Source organism: Piliocolobus tephrosceles, chromosome 8 (assembly GCF_002776525.5).
Source record: "Piliocolobus tephrosceles isolate RC106 chromosome 8, ASM277652v3, whole genome shotgun sequence".
Lineage (NCBI taxonomy): Eukaryota > Metazoa > Chordata > Mammalia > Primates > Cercopithecidae > Piliocolobus > Piliocolobus tephrosceles.
In genome coordinates this window covers 129050953-129066057 of record NC_045441.1, presented here as the reverse complement: position 1 = coordinate 129066057, position 15105 = coordinate 129050953, and the positions used below count along the sequence as shown (strand labels likewise).

Below are 15105 nucleotides of genomic sequence, written 5' to 3'. Positions count from 1 at the left end.
CAGCCTCAGCCTCCTGAGTAGCTGGGATTACAGGTGCCCATCACCATGCCCAGCTAAGTTTTGTATTTTTAGTAGAGACAGGGTTTCACCTTGTTGGCTGGGCTGGTCTTGAACTCCTGACCTCAAGTCATCCACCCACTTCGGCCTCCCAAAGTGCTGGGATTACAGGCATGAATCTCCGTGCTCAGCCCTCAACAGATGCTTAATGACATTAACAAAAATACGGACGAAAGGCTCAGCCAGTCAACTGGTGGCATGAACTTTAACTGGAGATAGTGCGTAAATACACATCATATTATACTTACGAAAGTACCGGGGGCACAAAAGCAAATCAAGACCCAGTCACAGTTTCCAAGGGTCTGACCATCTGACAGGAGAGATAATTAGGCAATTAACATATAGCATGATGTTCTGGCAGGCATGAGTGACCCCAGAGGCACACCCAACTTAATGCTTGGAGAAGAGAGAGTGAAGGCTTCCCAGAGTTGGTGCTTCCCAAGCTGAGTTCTGGAAGATGAGCAAGAGTTAGTCCAGGAAGAAGGGGTGACAAAGGAGGTGAGGGTGTGCTGGCTGGAGGAATCGGCTAGAGCAGTTGAGCCAGGGACAAGCCTGCTTGGGGGAACCATGAGTGCCCGACTACCAACTGTGCAAAGCAAGCCAGAGTGATGACAAGTGGCCCACTGTGTAATGACATGTTTTCAGTGTATGAAATTATACTTTCAGGGATGTAATTTGATCACTGGTGTATCCAGCTCAGAGCAGTAAGGAACAGATTTTAAAGGGGAAAGTCACACTGAAAAGCAGCCAATTTTCCTCTGGCATTTATTTATCAAGAACTTTTCATAAACCCAAATTACATTAATTGTTTTAAATTCTTCTCCTTCTCATTGACTATGGAAAACAATAAAAATATTTGTCTGGCACATATTAGGCACTTGGAAAATATTTACCTGAGTCATCGTATTTTCCAAAATTGTCAGGAAAATCTTTGGGAAACAGGAATTCAACAGATGTGGTACAAAGAAAGAAAAGAATACTACCTAGCTTTTGTGTGTGTTTGTTTGTTGTTTGTTTTTACTGATTTTAACCAAGAAAACCAAAAACAACTCAATAAGGCCATAAACCAATGCTTTTATAAAATTTGTGGTGAGGGTCATGGAGTCTTTTGAGAATCTAATGAAAGCTGTGGACACTTACAGCATTCTGTATACAATTTTAGAAGTCCTTGGATCTCTCAACCCCACTCCAGAGCAATGTTTCTCAAATATACAATGTGCTTAAAAGTCACCTTGGCTTGAAGAAATAACAGCTGAAAATTTCTGAATTTTGCAAAAGACATAAACCTACATATTCAAGAAGCTGAGTGAATCTTAACTGAGATGAACCCAAGGAAATCCATGCCAAGGTACATCATAGTTAAACTTCTGAAAACTAAAAAAGAAAGAAAAACATCTTGAAAGCAACTGGAGAGAAATAATGTATTATCTGTAGGGAACACCAGTTCAAAGGACAGGAGGTTTTTTGTTTTTTGTTTTTTAATCAGGAACCATGGAAGCCAGAAGGAAGTGGTACATTTTTCAAGTACTGAAAGGAAATAACTATCAATCACAAGTCATCTATTTGATGAAAGTATCCTTCAGAGAAAAGTGGAAATAATGGCATTCTCTGATGAAGGAAAACTAAGAGATTTTGTCACTCATATATTTACCCTTAAAGAATGGCTGAAGGATGTTCTCCAAACAGAAAGGAAAGGGAGATGATAACAGAAGAAAGTTTAGAACTTCAGAAAGGAAAGATGGACAATGAAATGGATAAAAATAATAGATTATCCTTCTCAGGAGTCTCTTAAGTCATACTTGATGGTTGAAGCAAAAATTACACTACCATATGATGTGGTACTCAATGTACTTAGGGGATATACTTAAGACAATTATATTTAAAAAGTAAGGAGACTAAAGGGACCAAAATGGAAGTAAGATTTCTACATATCACTCAAAATGGTAAGGCATTCATACTCATAGATTGTGATAAATTATATATGTGTATTTACACAAGAACTAAGAAAAATGATTTTAAAATTATAATAAGCTAAAATGGAATTTTGAAAAATGTTCTAGTTATCCACAAAAAGGTAAGAAAAATGAAACAAGGAGCAGAAGGAATAAAAGAGAACAAATACACTACTATAATGGTGAATATAATGTAATAACTAGATAACAATATATCAAAATGTGTGGCTGCAGCTAAAGCAATGTGGAGAGAGAAACTGATAGCACTAAATGCTACTTTAGAAAAGAGGAAAGATCTTAAATGAATAATCTATGTTCCTATCTCAAGAAACTAGAAAAAGAAGGACAAAGAACCTTATCAAGCACAGGGAAGGAAATAATTAAAAAACAAGTGCAGAACTCTATGAACCTGGAAACAAAATCCATAGAAAAATTAATGAACAAAAAACTGGTTCTTTGAAAAATATCGATAAAATGGATAAACCTCGAGCAAGACTAACAAAGATAAAAGAGAGAAGACACAAAACACCAACATCAGGAATGAAATGGGATATCACTACAAATACTGCAGCTATTAAAAGGGTAAGGGACTACTACAAACTATGTAGACTAATATATTTAAAAACTAGAAAGAAATTGACCAATTCTATGAAAATCATAAACTACTAAAGCTCAACCAAGGTGAAGTGGGCAATCTGAATAAATACAACCACAAACAGTTAATAATTTTAATTAAATTTCAGAATTTAATTATTTGTATTTTTTATTTGAATTCATAATTTAAAATTTCCTGAAAAATACATCTCCAGGCCAGGATGGTTTCAATGGAGAATTCTACCAAATATTTCAAGAAGAATTAACACTAATTTTACAATATCTTCCAGAAGATAAAAGAGGAGGGAACACTTCACAACTCAATTTATGAGGACAGGTTTACTCTGATACCAGAACCAGCCAAAGATAGTACAAGAAAACTATAGACCAGTATCCTTCATGAGCTTAAACACAAAAATTTTCAACAAATCAAATCTAGCACTATATAAAAAGACTTATATACCAAAACCAAGTGGTATTTATTCTGGGTGTCCAAGGCTGATTCAGTATTTTCAAATCAATCAATGTAATTCACCATATTAATTGCCTGAAAAATAAAAAATTATGTGATTATATCAGTTGACATGAGAAAGCATTTGACAAAATCCAGCACTTGGTCATGATAAAAACTCTCAGGAATAGAGAGGAGTTCCTCAACTTGATAAAGGGCAACTACAAAAACCTTACAGCTAACATCATAGTTCATGTGAAAGACTGAATGCTTTTCCTTAAGATGGGGAACAAAGCAAGAATGTCCTCTTTCACTACTCTTATTTGACATAGTATTGGAAGTTCTAGCCAGTGCAATAAGGCAAGAAAAATAAATGAAAAGCATATAGACTGAAAAGGAATAAACAAAATTGTCCCTATTTAGAAATGACATGATATCTACAGAGAAAATACTAAGAAATTTAAAAACAATCTTAGAACTAATAAGTGAGTTCAGCAAGGTTGCAGGATTCCAGATCAACATACCAACAACAACAACAACAAAAAATCAATAGCATTTCTATATGCTAACAATGAACATGTGTCAACCAAATGAAAACACAATGCCATTTACAATGTTGATGACAGAAATAAAAGAAGACCTAAGTAAGTGGAGAAACATATCATGTTCATGGATTGGAAGACTCCACAATGTAAAGATATCAATTTTCCCAAAACTGGCATATCAGTTTAATGCAATTCCAATCAAAGTCTCAGCAAGAATATTTGTAGGCGTAGACAAACGTATTCCAAAACTTATATGGAAAGGCAAAGAACTTAAAATAACAAAATCAATTTTGAAAAAAGAATAAAGTGGGAGGAATCAGTCTACTAGATCCCAGGACTTGGCTATAGTTGTCAAGACTGTGTGGTATTGGCAGAAAGACAAACACATAGATCGATGGGACAAAATATAGAACCCAGAAGTAGACCCACATATATATGCTCAACTGATAATTTTGATAAAGATACAAAAGCAATTCAGTGCAGGAAGGGTAGGTTTTTCAACAGAAGATGCTAGAGTAGGCTGGGCACTCTAGCATAGTGGATCATGCCTGCAATCCCAGCACTTTGGGAGGCTGAGGCAGGTGGATAACTTGAGGTCAGGAGTTTGAGACCATCCTGGCCAACATGGTAAACCCCATCTCTACTAAAAATACAAGTAACTATCTGGGCATGGTGGCACATGCCTATAGTCCCACCTATTCGGGAGGCTGAGGCAGGAGAATTGCTTGAACCCGGGAGGTGGAGGTTGCAGTGAGCCAAAATCAAGCCACTGCATTACAGACTGGGAGACAGAGTGAGACTCTGTCTGAAAAAAAAAAAAAAAAAAAAAAAGGCCCTAGATCAATTGACATCCACAGGCAAAATATGAACCTCACACCTCATTCAAAAAATGAACTCAAAATGGACTACAGACTTAAATGTAGAATATGAAACTATAAAACTTTTAGAACAGTAAAAAAAAAATCTTTGAAATTTAGAGCTTGGCAAAAAGTTCTTAGATTTGATACTAAAACATAATCCATAGAGGATAAAAATCCAAAAGTTGAACTTGATCAAAATTAAACATTTTTGCCTTTCAAAGACACTGTTAAGAAGAATAAAAGACATGCTACAGGCTAAGAGATAATATTTGCAAACACATACCTGACAAAGGACTTGCATCTGGATTCACAGCAGAATTCTACCAGACATTCAAAGAAGAATTGGTACTAATACTTTTGACGCTATTCCACAAGATAGAAAAAGAAGGAACCCTCTCTAACTCATTCTATGAAGCCAGCATCACCCTGAAACCAAAACCAGGAAGGGATGCAACCAAAAAAGGAAACTACAGACCGATCTCCCTGATGAACATAGATGCTAAAATCCTTAACAAAATACTAGCTAACCAAATCCAACAACATATCAAAAAGATAATCCATGAAGATCAAGTGGGTTTCATAACAAGGATGCAGGGCTGGTTTAACTTATGCAAGTCAATAAATGTGATACACCACATAAACAGAATTAAAAACAAAAATCATGTGATAATTTCAATAGATGCAGAAAAAGCATTCACAAAATCCAGCATCCCCTTATGATTAAAACTCTCAGCAAAATCGGCACACAAGGGACATACCTTAGTGTATTATAGGCCATCTATAACAAACGCACAGCCAACATAATACTGAATGGGAAACAGTTGAAAGCATTCCCTCTGGGAACTGGAACAAGACAAGGATGCCCACTCTCACCACTCCTCTTCAACATAGTATTGAAAGTCCTAGCCAGAACAATCAGACAAGAGAAAGAAAGAAAGGGCATCCCTATCGTTAAAGAGGAATTCAAACTGTCACTGCTGACAACGCAGTCGTTTACCTTGAAAACCCTAAGGACTCCTCCAGAAAACTCCTGGAACTGATAAAATAATTCAGCAAAGTTTCCAGATACAAGATTAGTGTACACAAATCAGTAGCTCTTCTATACACCAACAACAACCAAGCGGAGAATCAAATCAAGAACTCAACCCCTTTTACAGTAGCTGCAAAAAAATAAAAATAGGAATATACCTAACCAAGGAGTCAAAAGAACTCGACAAGGAAAACTACAAAATGCTGCTGAAAGAAATCATAGATGAAACAAACAAATGAAAACACATCCCGTGCTCATGGATGGGTCAAATCAATATTGTGAAAATGATCATACTGCCAAAGTAATCTACAAATTCAATGCAATCCCCATCAAAATACCACCATCATCCTTCACAGAATTAGAAAAAAGAATTCTAAAATTCATATGGAACCAAAAAAGAGCCTGCATAGCCAAAGCAAGACTAAGCAAAAAGAACAAATCTGGAGGTATGACACTACCTGATTTCAAACTATACTATAAGGCCATAGTCACCAAAATAGTGTGATACTGGTATAAAAATAGGCATATAGACCAATGGAAGAGAACAGAGAACCCAGAAATAAACTCAAATGCTTACAACCAAATGATTTTTGACAAAGCAGACAAAAACATAAAGTGGGGAAAGGACACCCTTTTCAATAAATGGTGCTGGGATAATTGGCCAGCCACACGTAGGAGAATAAAACTGAATCCTCATCTCTCATATAAAAATCAACTCAAGATGGATTAAAGACTTAAACCTAAGACGTGAAACTATAAAAATTCTAGAAGATAAAATTAGAAAAACCTTTCTAGACATTGGGTTAGGCAAGGATTTCATGACTAAGAACCTGAAAGCAAATGCAACAAAAACAAAGATAAATAGCTGGAACCTAATTAAACTAAAGAGCTTTTGCATGGTAAAAGGAACAGTCAATAGAGTAAACAGACAACCCACAGAGTAGGAGAAAAGCTTCACAATCTATACATCTGACAAAGAACTAATATCCAGAATCTACAATGAGCTCAAACAAATCAGTAAGAAAAAAACAAACAATCCCATCAAAAAGTGGGCTAAGGACCTGAATAGACAATTCTCAAAAGAAGATACACAAATGGCCAATAAACAAATGAAAAAATGCTCAACATCACTGATGATCAGGGAAATGCAAATCAAAACTGCAATGTGATACCACCTTACTCCTACAAGAATGGCCATAATCAAATAATAATAATAATAAAAACAGTAGATGTTGGCATGGATGGGGTGATCAGGGAGCACTTCTACCCTGCTGGTGGGAATGTAAACTAGTACAGCCACTACTGAAAACAGTTTGGAGATTCCTTAAAGAACTAAAAGTAGAACTACCATTTGATCCAGCAATCCCACTACTGGATATCTATCCAGAGGAAAAGAAGTCATTATTCAAAAGAGATACTTGCATGGCATATTCATAGCAGCACAACTCACAGTTGCAAAATCGTGGAACTAACCCAAATGTCCATCAATCAACGAGTGGATAAAGAAACTGTGATATATATACATGGTGGAATACTATGCAGCCATAAAAAGGAATGATGTAACAGCATTTGCAGTGACTTGGATGAGATTGGACAGTATTATTCTGAGTGAAGTAATTCAGGAATGGGAAATCAAACATCATATGTTCTCACTGATATGTGGGAACTAAGCTATGAGGACCAAAGGCATAAGAATGATACAATGGACTTTGGGGACTTGAGGGTGAGGAGAGTGGGAGGGGGGTGAGGGATAAAAGGCACAAATATGGTACAGTGTATACTGCTCGGGTGATGGGTACACCAAAATCTCAGAAATCACCACTAAAGAACTTACTCACGTAACCAAATACCACCTGTACCCCCAACAACTTATGGAAAAATAAAATAAAATAAAATAGAAAATGGGCAAAAGACACGAACAGACATTTCACTAAAGAGGATATACAGATGCCAAGTAAATACATGAAAAGATGTTTAACATGATTAGCCATTGGTGAAGTTCAAATTAAAACCACAATGAAATATCATTTCACATCTATCAGAAAGGCTAAAATTTAAAAAAAAAAATTGATAACATCAAAGGCTGGTGAACATGTGGAGAAAGTGGATCATTTATAAATTGTTGATGTGAAGGTAAAACCATAAAACCACTTTGGCGATTTCTTATAAAACTAACCATGTACTTATGATATGACCCAGCAATTGCATTCTTGAACATTTGTCCCAGAGACATGAAAACTTACATTCACAGAAAACATGTACATGAATGTTTACAGCAGCTTTGTTTGTAATAGGCAAAAACTGAAAACAATTCAAATGTTCTTCAGTGGGTATATGGGTAAGCAAACTAGTACATCTATACAAGGGAGTACTATGCAGCAATTAAAAAAGAACAAGCTATTGTTACATGCAAAAATTTGGATGAATCTCAAGGAATTTTGTGACTGAAAAAACAAATCTAATTAGATTACATGCTGTATGATTCTGTTTACATAACATTCCTGAAATAAAAGTATAGAGATGGAGAACACATTAGTGGTTGCCAGTGGTTAGGGATGGGGGTGGTGATGGGTATATGTGGCTATATAGGGGTAGCTCTAGAGAGCCTATGGTCATAGGATAGTTTTTATCTTGGCTATGGTGGGAGTTACACACATCTACACAGGTGATAAAATTGCATAGAACTACACACACACACACACGAGTGCATATAAATCTGGGAAAATTATGATAAGCACTGTGGGTTGTACCAAGGTCATTCTCCTGGTTTTGATAACGTACTATAGTTATACAAGAGGTTACCAATGGGGGAAGCTGGATAATGGGAACATAGGACTTCCCTGTACATATTTTTTTCAACTTCCAGTCCATCTATAATTATTTCAAAATTTAAAAAATTTTTAAAAAATCACTAGGGAGCTTAATCAACTCTAAATTCACAGCCCTGCTCCCCACCAAGACTAATCTAGCAGGCCTGGGTAGGGGCCAGGAATCTGCATTTTAACCAGCTCTCAGATTCTGATGCAAGAGGATTCCTTCCACACTCTGAGAAATGCGGTCCTAGGGCCATGGTTTCCAGCCTTGAGGGCTTGTCAAAACCAGCTATAGAGCATTCAGAAATAATAATGCCTGGCCCTATCCAGACCTACCAGACCAGAGTCTCTGGGGTGGGACCCAGGCACCTCCTATTTTAACAAGCTCCCAGGGGATCCCGATGCGCTTGACTGTAACCAGATTGTGGACCCAATTTGATTGGGTAAAAATCTGCTCTATATTTAACCAAAGTTCACACCCATTCTCATTTCTCTAAATTCTTAGATCTAAAAGGAAAGCAATTACACTTTAGGGCACACACATCTTTTGGTAATATATTTGTATTGATTTAGTTATTATTAAAATAATCTTACACATAATCTAGATTTTTTTTTTTTTTTTTGAGACGGAGTCTCGCTCTGTCGCCCAGGCTGGAGTGCAATGGCCGGATCTCAGCTCACTGCAAGCTCCGCCTCCCGGGTTTACGCCATTCTCCTGCTTCAGCCTCCCGAGTAGCTGGGACTACAGGCACCCACCACCTCGCCCGGCTAGTGTTTTTTTTTGTATTTTTTAGTAGAGACGGGGTTTCACCGTGTTAGCCAGGATGGTCTCGATCTCTTGACCTCGTGATCCGCCCGTCTCGGCCTCCCACAGTGCTGGGATTACAGGCTTGAGCCACCGCGCCCAGCCCATAATGTAGATTTTTTAAAGAAAGAAAATAATACTTCTACTTTCAAATGAAAGTTGTCCTTCCAAGTAGTCACCTTGGGAGTCTTCTTGCTTTTTTTTTTTTTTTTGTAGTAATATTGCTAATGCTAAAAACAATTTTGCAACAATTCCTTTAGAATGGCTTCAGAGCTGGTTGATGAATCTCATGAGAAAACTGGCCCCATTTTACATGTAAATTGTGTAATCTTGTGAATTTATATTTATAAAAATGCTCATCTATAGTTTGAGGAGCTCCTGAAAAGACCTTGAATAGAGAAAAAATGTAAAGGAAGTGTGTCTTAGGCACACATAGCTTTCCTTTTGGGTGCCTGGGATGGTTCCCCTGTTTTTGTCTGCCCACTATGTCCTGGGGAACCACCCCCTGCATTCCATGCAGTTCTGAAGGAGCTCTCAGTAGAACCCTGCCTCTCTGGTCATGGGGGTGGGCTCACCACCCAGGCATGGCCAATCCTAGTATCTCATCTCCTTGGCAACAATGACTGGTCCAAGGAGTGGACGTATGAGCCACTCCAGGCCAGGATGGATCCTTCGTTGGGATTTCTACATGGATGCTGGGGTGAAAAGCTCTGACTTCCTCCTGGAGCTGGTGAACTGAGAATATATTAATCTGGGGCTGATGGTGGCCATTTTTCTACCACATGGAGAGAGCCTGTCTGCGGAAGGAGCTGATAGAGACCAGCAGAGATTTCAGATAGACAGCCTGCCACAAAGCACGAGATAGAGTCCAAACTTGCCCCCTGCAGCTCTTCGTTCCATCCTCCTAGCCTACATTAGTTAGTTTGTGCTAAAGTTAGTGTTGGGTTTCCCATTATTTGAAATCAGGAAGTCCTAACTCGTATGATGCCCCTTTTTCTTCTTAACCTTGTGAATTCCCAGTGCCATTCTGCCACTCAGAGCTTGCTTCCCTAGGAGGGCCTGATCTTGGTATTGCACAATGGTATGAATGTGAGGCAGTGTCTTCCTGCTCCCTGAGATGGCATGGGTCCTAGAGATCAATACGCAACAGAGTTTAGCAGGTGGGATCCGGGGTCATCCAGCCATACCACTCACACAGAAATCCATTCCAGGTGCAAACTTCTGAAACTCTCTGGGCCATGGCTGAAATATGGGAGTGAAAACTAAGTTACCTCTGTAGTTTACTATAACTGTAAATCCTATAATTCCTACAAACTCGAAAGGAAATTAAAATATGGGGTATTTGAATTTTAGGTCTACCTCCTATAGGGTGCAAAGCAACTTCTCATACTAGTGAAATATTTGCAGAGGTTGTAGATTCTTCTCAAACCTTTGAGATTAACAACAACAATCATGAGCATTTATTTTGAGTGTTTACTATTGACCAGGCTTCATTCTAAGTGCATTGCATTTATTTCCTCATGTAATTCTCATAGAAAATGGATGATGCCATGATTTTATCCACTTTTCAGGGTAAGAAACAGACTTAGAGACACAAAGTCACTTGCCCAAGACAGGGACTTGATTCCAGCCCAGGTCCTTGGTGGTGAGCATGCTGTCACCTATTCCAGTGGCTGCTTTACCTCGGGTGGCCTATCTTTGAACCCGCTCCAGTGCTGGGTAGGTGTGCAAGGGAAAGCAGGCAGGCTCCCAGCTGTGCAGAATGTGGCTTTTAAAGGTGCAGATTTAGAGCATATTCTTGCTTAATGGACCAGAAAACCCCCAGCCCAATTAAGGAGGTAAGGCCTTGGTTCGCTCTAATCCAAACTTACATATAGACTCCTTTCCGGGCAAGAAATTCTTAACCAGTTATTCATCTATACTTAGCTATGCAATTAAGAATTCACTTATTCAACTCCAAAGCACCTGGTTGAAGAGAAAATGTAGGCAAATCAGTGAAGTATTGTGTAGACAAAAATAACCACTTGTTTGACTTGTTTAATTAGTGGTTTTCTCTCTTTTTTTAAACTGACCAGTCAGTTAAACCAAAATAGCTCACAGCCGCCTTCTGGGAACTTAAGTAGAATAGGCTGTTGGGATTAGCCTGGGGGCTGCCTGGCCTAGTTCCAGAAGGCCTGCCCCTGTCAGGGGTGATTGAGCTATAGACTGTTCTTGGTGGTGGTGGGCAGGGGGTCACCTATAGGCACCAACATGAAAAAATGTCCAGATGACACAGCCGAATGGAAAAGCACATAGTCAAAGAGTATGGGGAGCTCTGTTAATAAATAACAGTCCGTCTTTCTGTTACCTAGTCCCTTCAGAAAGCATTTACTGAGCACATACTTTGTGTCGGGCCCCTGGCTCACGGGGCATAGATCCGGAGCAGGAAATTATGGGGCCCTTGTCCTTTTCATCTTATCTATTTCTTGAATGTTCAGTGTTTTATAATGAGTGCACGTGACTTCTACAATGAACAAAAAAGAAGAGAGGGAGAATTTGTCACTGGATCGGTCCCTCGAGACTGTCAGAGGCAGAGTGGCGGTTGGCAGTGCCGCAGTTGCAGGTGTTAGAGAGTCTTAGGCACTTGGGTTCAAGGCCTGGTCCTGTAATTTAACAGCTGCATCACCTTGAGCAAATCGACCTTCTTGAGCCTGTTTCTATGATTAAAGAGACTGTTGTGAGGTCAGATGAGAATAGTTTGTCCAAACAGAAAAGTTTAATGAAAATGCTGGTCATGGCCACCTTCCTGTGAGAGGTGGAGGGCCCCTGCAGGCCCCAGCAGGTGGACGACACCCTGCTGCTGCCACTTTGTCAGGGACGAAGAAGCTGAGTGAGGAAGTGCCCCACGGGGGCATCAGGAGGCCCCTGACGGGAGCCCAACACCCCCCCACATCAGCAGAAGGAACAGAAAAGCATGCACAGCCAGGCGCGGTGACTCATGCCTATAATCCTAGCACTTCCGGAGGCCGAGGCGGGAGAATCACCTGAGGTCAGGAGTTTGAGACCAGCCTGGTCAACATGGCAAAACCCTGTCTCTACTAAAAGTACAAAAATTAGCCGGGCGTGGTGGCGGGTGCCTGTAATCCCAGCTACTCAGGAGGCTGAGGCAGGAGAATTGCTTGAACCTGGGGGGCAGAGGTTGCAGTGAGTCGAGATTGCACCACTGCATTCCAGTCTGGGTGACAAGAGCAAGACTCTGTCTCAAAACAAAACAAAACAAAAGCCATGCACGTTGAGAGACTTATGATTTTCAGGTAGAACTGATGAGGGCTTTCAGCTCCTCTGACAACTGCTAAACGCCAAGCATCTGAGAACTTCTTGTCTCTTTGACAGTTTTATTTCCCAGCAGGCTGAGGATGCGAACAGGGTAGCTGCCGTCCTACCCTCAAGTCTGAGCTTTGCCGTGGAATGTTCATGTGGAAGTGGCAGGAGGCTCAGTGAGGAAAGGGGTAGACGCTACTGCAGATCACAGTTGTGAGTGTCTGAGATGCTCAACTTCCAGAAAGTTCAGAGAAAGCTAAGGAGAAGTCCAGGGCTGGGCATTTGATTCACAAGTGCTCCTCTGGGGCTGGATGGCCCGCAGGGTGCCATGGGGAAAGCAGGGTCCCTGGAGTCCTGGGGCTCTGTCCCTGCTTGACTCATGGGGCATCTTTCCATTTGGGTTAGCTCTTCCATCTGTCATTAGAGCAAGAGGCTTGAGTCAGCTGAATGGCAGAGCAGACTCAACTACCAGGGAGAGTTTTCTTGAGGAGCCAGTGATACAGTCATAGGCTGTGGAGTCCGGAGTTGCTTTCCCAGGGCTCCTGTCTGTCACTCTGAGCAGGGTCAAGCATCATCTGCCCATGTTACCCTCAGGGTACTCATGCCTGGGGTCCATGCTGAATTCACAGAACCCTGCAGAGATCGATGGACTGAAACAACCCTTTCTCAGCCCCTCCACTTTCAGGGGTTTGTAGGGCCAGTTCAGCAACCTTCTTTTGCCCTTTTCAAGCTGGTACGATCCCTGGTCCCTTGCTTCCTGGCCAGACTTTGGACCTCCCACACAGAGGTCCAAAGTCTCCACCATTCTGGCCTGCTGCTTGTCCATATGCGGGCCCCAACTCCACTTATCCACCTAGGACTTGGTAAAATGCAAATCTGAGTATGCTGCTTCTTTATTGAAAACCCTTCAATGGTTCGCCAAGATCAAGTCCTTGGAGAGTCTTCAGCATGTGGCACACAATGTCCTTCACACCCTGCTCCCTGCCTTGTTCTTTGGCCTTATACCTCGCTGAGCCCCCTGCCTGCCCTGCCACCGAGAGCCAAGAGCCAGTCCTGATCACACTGACTGAAACCCTCCACAACCTCTCACTCCCATGACTTTGCACATGCTGTTCCCCCTGCCTTGCCTGGAACAGCTCCCCTTTTCTTGCCTGGTTGACTCCTAGTGGTTCTCTAGTAATTGTAATTTTTTTTCCTGACTGTCTTTCTGCTGTTTGTAAGTAGTGGAAACGCATCTTGTCTTCTTATCTTTGATGTCTAGTGTTCATTATGTTGTTAAGCAAGCAGTGGGAATTCCATGATGTCAACGCAGTGTGCTGTATTCCAGCTCCAACTTGTAACGCCAGCTGGCTTCAGGCCCTGTCTCTCTCGCCTGGACCACTGAGGAGCTCCCAGTGAAGCTCTCTGTCTCCAAACCAGCCCTTCCGCCAAGGTCAATGACCTTCATAAAACAGAAGCTGACTGTGTCGTTCTATTCCCTATAAATCTCTAATGGTTCTCCATCATTTGAAGCAAGTTTAAGCTTCTTCACTTGTAACCAACCAGGGGCTCTTCAGGAGCTCCTGACTTCTCTCCTTGCCCCATTCTTCTTATACCTGCATTTCCAAACATTCTCAGTTCACGGTGCCCTTAGGGACTCAGTAATTTCTTCATAGTGCTCCCCAGGCCAAAAGAAGAACCCCACAGTCACATTTCTAAGTAGATAAGTTCAAACAACTTTATAAGTATACATGTGCTAGCAAGTTAGTGGACTTTTGAAGAAATAATACACATAAATTGAAAGCAGTTCCTACAGTGCCTGACAGATGTTGCCGTATTTGTCACGAATATTCAAAATACCATAGTCCAGGAAGCCCCTGTGAGTTCACTGTGGCACCCTGGGGTGTCTCAGCACACAGTTTGGGAACCACAGTCTTTCACTCTTGTTGTGAACAAGTTATTTATGGTTCCCCAGATGTGCAGTATTACCCCTGCTCTGTCTCTTTGCACGTATTTACCCTCTAAAGTGCCAGTTGCCTTCTTGTTAGTTTGGAAAACTTCAGACAGTCGGGTCACCTGTCCCCTCTTTGTGGAGGCTTCGTGGACCCTTTGCTCCTTACAGTTTCTGTGGCACCTAGTCCTTTCCTGTACTGGCCTGCATCACCCTCTGTTTATTGATAAGCTCCTGATCACTCTGCAAGTTCTCTGAGGACAAAGCCCGTCTTATCTGTCCGTGCATCCCCGAGAAGCTAGCAGAGCGCCTCATTCTTAAGAGCAAGTGGAAGGACGGTTTTAAGCTGCCTTTCCAGGACTGGGAAATCATTTTATCCTCTTCGCTTTCCTATTACTCCTCCTGGCAGAAGGAGATTTCAACTCTGAAGCCAGACTTGAAACCTCAGAACCCTTTTTTTCTCTTTATCCACATTTATCTTACTTCCAAAATTCACCCAGCCCCTGGTCATTTTCTAAAACTTGGGGCCTGCTCTATTTCACTCCCACCACCTGGAGAGGTGGCCCCCGCAGAGGTGCCCTGTTGGCTCCGTCAGCCATGGGCCTGCCTTTGTGGCTGGCCCCAGCCAGTCTTAGGTCTAGCGGGGCAAAGAGTCCTCCATGGGGAAGCTGAGCATACAGAACCCTCAGATCACCTCCCACTTCAACCTGGTGATTCCGCCAAAAACTTCATTTGAGCTAGAGTTCCCATGATGTGATGACATCAAGA

At 41.1% G+C, this 15105-nt stretch overlaps 1 protein-coding gene across 7 annotated transcripts in view; it reads right to left on the bottom strand.

The window, feature by feature from the left end:
* Nucleotides 1-15105, bottom strand: part of TBXAS1 (thromboxane A synthase 1) — a 178574-nt gene that overhangs the window by 96085 nt on the left and 67384 nt on the right. The gene's annotated exons all lie outside the window — the stretch shown is intronic.